This window comes from Chrysochloris asiatica, unplaced genomic scaffold (assembly GCF_000296735.1).
Source record: "Chrysochloris asiatica unplaced genomic scaffold, ChrAsi1.0 scaffold00230, whole genome shotgun sequence".
Lineage (NCBI taxonomy): Eukaryota > Metazoa > Chordata > Mammalia > Afrosoricida > Chrysochloridae > Chrysochloris > Chrysochloris asiatica.
The window spans coordinates 473,377-480,041 of record NW_006408748.1 but is presented as its reverse complement, the minus strand read 5'-3'; the positions used below and the strand labels follow the sequence as shown (position 1 = coordinate 480,041).

At 42.4% G+C, this 6,665-nt stretch overlaps 1 pseudogene; it reads right to left on the bottom strand.

The window, feature by feature from the left end:
* Nucleotides 1-6,665, bottom strand: part of LOC102834375 — a 58,257-nt pseudogene that overhangs the window by 453 nt on the left and 51,139 nt on the right.

Here is a 6,665-nt window from a genome sequence, read left to right as displayed (position 1 = left end):
AGCAAAAAAAAAAAAAAAAAAAAAAAATCAAGAGCCAGAGACACCCTAGCTTTATTGTGCATGTTCTTTGTTTCCAAACTGGAGCCCAGCTGCTATTGAGCTAAACCACAGACATATTTCCAGCCTAAGAAATCTCATCCAGCCTCAGAGTGCTCCTTAGATAATTCCCGGAGTCTTCATCCTCTAAAAAAGGTTGATTTCAGAGTTGCTAATCCCAACCTCCTTTAGCCAGCCTCCATTAATCACGGCTGGCAGGGGAGACTAGAGGGTCATGGGTAATTGAATTCCGGCCAACCTTCAAACCTAATTTAAGTCAACCCTTTGACCTCTTTCCTGACCAAATCTGCTGCCAGAGCTAGTAAATAAATATTGTTTTCAAATAAGACGGAGCCTATTATGAGCGTCTACTACACATCAGCTTTGTGAGGGGAGCATCCATTACCTTATTTCATTCATTCATTCTGTCAGCGCTTCAATTAGAACCCAGACACACGGAATTAACAGATAGTGGAGATGAGTGTAAAGGTCATTTGGGGGGCAAACCAGTGGGAAAATGTAGGCTCCACTGACACCCTGATTTCCTATCTTTGAAAGATGATAGAACTTGAGCATCAACAGCCTGAAGCCCCTTTTGCATAGAAGAATGGAATGTTAAACATTTCCCTTTCTCTCAAGGAAAATCATGCATGCAGGACTTTTGGATTCCGGAGATTTCCATTCAAGTCCTTCCTCCACCATATTTGACATGCATGTCTGGTAGGTTACTTAACCCCCTCGGGGCCTCAGGGTTCCATGCTACAGAATAAGATGAGTTGTTGGAGGAAAGGAAGCGATTCCAACAACCTGGCAAGGCTATTGTGAAGATATGGGAATTAGTAATATGTAGAATTGTTAGTGCCATCAAGTTGGATTTGGCTCATAATAAGTCTTTATTGGGTTTGCAAAGAATGGCTAGTAGGTTTTAACCATCAGCCTTGCAGATCGCAGTCTGGTGCTTATCTTACAGTACCACATCTGGTAGGATCTTGTTGTTAAGTGCCATTGAGTTAAATGCAACTCATAGTGACCCTGCATAGGGTTTCCAAGGAGCGACTGGTGGGTTTGAACCAGTGTGGTTAGCAATCCAGTGCTTATCCTACAGCACTACATCAGGTAGAATAGCTCATTTTAAATTGTAAAGGCCCCCACATAGGAGCTTATTGTTAAATGCTTCACACACTTTCTGTTAAAACTACCAAGCAACAGTTAGAAGAGTCCAAATAAAACGCAAGACTCCCTACTGCTTTTAAGCTGATTCGGATTCCTAGCAATCCTCTAGGGCACAGCAGAACTGTTCTCCAGGGTTTCTGAGTCAGTGAATCTTCATGGACTCAGTCTCACCTTTCTCCCACAGAGAGGCTGGTGGATTTGAACCACTGACTTCTAGGTTAGTTGCCCAGTGCTTAACCCAGTATATCACCAGGGCTCTGTAGTAAAAGATAGTCAAAACCAAACACAGCACTAAACCTAATGCTATCAGAGTTGATTCTGACTCATAGTGACGACTATATAGGGTTTACAAGAAGGAAACTTTAGTGGTATTGTACTGCTAACCATAAAATCTGCAGTTCAAACCCACCAGCTGCTTCTTGGGAGAAAGGTGAGACTGTCTGCCCCCGTGAAGATCTCAGCCTGGGAAACCTTAAACTTGATGGCAGCGGATACGATCCTTACACGAGCAGACAACCTCATCTCTCTTCCTCAGAGCCTGCTGGTGAGTTTGAACTGGGACCCTTGCAGTTAGCAGAACGAAAGAAGAGACTTAGAAAGACAATATGTTGTTTTTGCTTTCAGTTGCTCTGAAGTCAACTCTAGCTTACAGTGGTCACCTGAGTGCGGAGTCCGAGGGTTTCCTAGGCTTTTCTAGGATGTGACTTCCCAGAGAGAGATCCCCACACCTGTGATCTAAGGCCTCTTAAGAGGGCTCAGACTGCTAACTTCGGCATGGAAATTGGAGTGGAATTTTTCACGAAATGTGCTTTACTGATTTATTTTGGTCAATTTCAGAGCCCCTTCCTGTCTATTGTATGGTGGATTTTGTTGCCAGAATACTTTTATGGCATTTCAAAATCTCCAGAAGACATGGAACTTTCCCTTTTAAGATGAGACCACTTCCCAGTTTCCTCTCCCGCCCAGTTATTGATCACTCAACCATTAGAAACCAGCTCATCAGTGGCTAGTAGTGTTTGACCTTCACCAACTCTCTGGCCGATTGTGAAGCTATCAATGAATTCCTACAAATAATATTCTTGGCTACTGTACATTTTTAGGAACGATGAGTCAAAGACGCCTGAAGGTTTGTTCAGAGATGGTAAATAAATAAATAAATATGCTTGAATAATTGACTTTATATGAGGCCCCTAAGATTTAGCATGCAACCAGGGACCCTGCACAGTGCAAAGAGGCTGTGTTTAAGTGGTAATGTTAATGGAATTATCCGTTGTGGCTGGATAATGTGTCTGCAGTCGGGAGATAATTACCCAGGCAAAGATGAGGTCTTATTGAAGATACACAGTGAAGCAGAGGCCTCGATGTTTATTTTCCATGCTGCTGCATGATCTCCTCCATTGTTTAACTTCATTAGCAGCTCTGCTAACCCAGGGCCACAAAATTTCACTTCAAAGAAAGAAATTAAATTACCTGAACATACATGTAATTGTAAATGAAGTCGAAGGGGATGTGGGTTGAGCAGTTTTTGCTGTTATTGTCAGTGGCAAACAAATGTTTTCTTTACTCCAGTCTTCTCTGGAGGAGACATAAATGAGAGTGGCATTCATTGTATTCTCACTGTGGGCCACGCTCCCTGTTCAGAGACCCCCATATAGGGTTCTGAGGCTGTAAATCTCTACGAGAGCAGAATGCCTCATCTTTTTCCCACAGAGTGGAGACTTGTACTGTTGTTGTTTTTAAGTGACGTGAGTCATTTCTGACTCACTGACCCTATAGAGTGTTTCTGAGGAGCGGCTGGTGAGTTTGAACCACAGACCTTACAGTTCAAATCAACCTTGTGGTCCAGTGCTAATCCTACAGTGTCAAACCAGGATTCCTTTTGCTAGACTGTTATGCCACACCAGGGCTCCTGTACTAGGCACATTCAAATTCATTACCCAGTTTCAAAACCACGTCTACATTTAAGGAATCTGTCAGAGTGTAGAGTCCTAATCTTGCACTGTATTATGAGCAGTGCTGGATTGCTAACGCGAGGTCAGCAGTTCAAACACACCAGCACTCCCTGGAAACTCTATACAGGGTCGCTATGAGTCAAGTCGGAACTGACTTGATGGCATTTAACAACAACATATATACATGTATATGTATATATATATATATATATATATATATATAAATATATATACACACACATATACACATTCTCCCACATACCCCCACTACCACCACACATGTGCACACGCACACACATGCACACAAAGGTGAGACAAATATTATCCACACACTGGCTATAGAATTTATTTTAATCAAATTTTAGAAAAGTTGATTTTATGTAATTTTGCGACATAATCTCCTTGCTTTTCAGTACACTTTGCCCAAGCTTCCCCTTGATGGTAGCAGTTACAGTGTAGAAGGAGAATATTGAAAGTGCCATGGGCTGCTAAAAGAACCAATAGATCCATTTTGGAAGAAGTACAGCCAGAGTGCACCTTGGAGTCCAAGATGGCCAAACTTGGTCTCTCATATTTCGGACATATTGTCAGGAGGGACCAGTCTCTGGAGAAGGATATAATGTTTGGTAAGGTGGAGGGTTAGAGCAAAAGAGGAAGAGCCCCAGTGAGATGGATTAGCCAAGCGGCCGCATTGATGGACTCAAGCTTGGCAATGGTAGTGAGGTTGGCTCAGGATCGGGCAGTGTTTCGTTCTGCTGTGCATAAGGTCACTGTGAGTCGGTACTGACTCGATGGCACCTAACAACAACAACAAGTGGTAGAACAGCTTCTTTCCCTCTCCCCCAATTCATCCTGCTCACATAGCCCAGACACACAGGCCAGTGTTGCTATGTTAATCCACAGTCTATGTCTGGTCTAACAATTTTTTTGACCCCTTTATTCCTGAAGATGGACCATCTTGAAAATTTATTTCTCACAGTATGGGCAGAGGTGTGTGGACATGCACTGTCATGCAAGATCACAATGTCCTTGGAGAGCAGTCCTCTGAGTTTAATTTGAAGTTTAAGTTTCTGTTCTTCAGTGAGCATCTCCCTGTAATGAACAGTATGGACTATTGAACGTTTTCCTGATAGTGTTCCAATACTGATCCTTAAGAATTCCAGAAATTTGTAAGCATCAATTTTCCAGCTGATGGTTGTCTTTTCAACTTTTTCTAGGTTGCCGATTGAAGATGTTTCCACTGCATATTCTGCCGTTTACGCTCAGGCTTGTAGTGATGAATCCATAGCTCATCACTAGAAAAGACTTTTTTTCAAGAGACTTTTACCTTCCTTCAAGTATCTGTCCAAATTTTGCTTGCAGATTTCCAAACTCTTCCATTTATACTTTCCCATGAGTTGTTTCGTTACCCATCTCATGTGAACTTTTCAAACCCTAAATCCATCATGGATTATTTCATAGGCAGAGCCATGGTTGATTTGCAAATGATTTGTCACATAATCCACTGTCACTCGTCTATTTGACAGAATCATTTCACATGCGTTGTCGTCATCAGCCGTAGACGTGGATAGACGTTTAAATATAACCAGAGTATGGATAATTTTTGACTCACTCTCGTATATTGTGCTTTTTAAAGGAGCCCTGGTGGTACCACGGTTAAATGCTTGACTGCTAACCAAAAGGGAAATAGTTCAAACCCACCAGTTGCTCAAAGGGAAAACAATATGGCAGTCTGCTTCTGTAAAGATTTATAGCCTTGAAACTGTGTGGAGCAGTTCTACTCTGTCCTATCGGGTCACTATGGGTCAAGATCAACTCAAGGACAATAGGTTTAGGTTGTATTTTTTAAATGGTTAAGCACTCAACTACCAACCTACACATTAGATTTTCCAACCCACCCAGTGGCACCACAGAAGAAAGTCCTGGCGATCTGCTTCAGAAAAGTCATCTCCTTGAAACCCCTACAGAGGGCAGCTCTAGTCTGCACACACAGGGTTGCTAGGACTCAACAGCAATTGGTTTGTTTGGTTTTTGTTGAGTGACAAAAATGGGCTACTACCGGAAAAGGAGCTCTGGTAGCATAGTGGTTATGAATCGGGCTGCGAACCTCAGGGTCAGCAGTTCGAAACTACCAGCTGTTCTGTGGGAGAAAGATGAGGCGTTCTGCTCCCGTAAAGATTTACAGCCTCGGAAACCCTGTATAGGGTCGTTATGGGTCGGAATCGACTCCATGGCACATAACAACAACAACAACACCGGAAAAGGAGACAGTTCTAATCTAGGCACAGACACTTCAGAAGAAAGGCTTGGCATTCTGTTTCTGAAAGGTTACAGCCATTGAATTGAATTGAAAACCCCAGAGAGCCCAGTTCTAACTTGAAACACATGGGGTTGCTGACAATCAGAATAAACTCAAGGGCAACTGGTTTTTTTTCTTTTTTTTTTTTTTTTTCCTGATGCTCTTTAATCTTCACACACAACAAGTCTGTGCGTTAAGGACTCATGGAGGAAACATAGTGTCAGGAAGGTTAAGTAACTTGCCCAAGGTCACACAACTAGTGAGAGTAGAATGAGAGTTCCAAAACCTTGCAGATGTGCTCCAGCTGTTGGTGGAAAAATCACCAAGCCACGCATGTCCCACCATCCTGAATCAGTTCTCCTTGACTTTTCAGATGAATCCAGGCAGCTTTATTGCCACTCCAGCTGCCACTGTTATCTTTATTAAAATGACTGCCAAATCTTCCTTCTGGCCCTTGGTCCTGTTCTTTAATTCTGCTTTTATGGAGAAAGTATTTGCGTTCAATCCTGTGTGGTCAAAACTGAGCTTTTTACTTCCCCCATGAAGGCCTGCGCATTGGACAAGTTCCCTGCCTTCTTCAGCCAATCTGTAAGCAATCACTGTCTCCTCATGCTAGGCTTTTCCCCCTACAAACCTTATTATTATGAAAATTACATACAGAAACGTGAAAGACTAATGCATGCACATCTGTCTAACCTCCACCTATATTCAACAATCCTTAATATTTTGCCATATTTGATTTACCAGTCACTCAATCTTTTTATTTTTGTTGCTGGACCATTTGAAAATTAGTTTCAGAAATCCAGACACTTCATGTTTTAGTAGGGACATATCAGGAGTGGACAGACACTCAAGAAGAACATCATGCTTGAAAAATGGAGGGACAGCAAAAAAAAGAGAGCCACCCCCAAAGAAAGAGATTGGCACAGAGGCAGCAACAATGCTCAAGTGTAGCACCAATTGTGAAGATGGCACAGGAACCAGTGGGGTTTCATTCAGTTGTGCATAGGTTAGCTGTGAGTTAGAGCCTACTCAACTGCACTTAACAACAACATGCTTCAGTGGGGAATCTCCTAAGAATGTGAACTGTTTCCTATGTGGTCACAGTACCTTGACTGAACCAGAAAAAGCAAGGAAAAATCATGTAATAACTTCTAGGTGCACCTGACCCAAGCCATGGTATTTTCAATAACCTCATATGCATG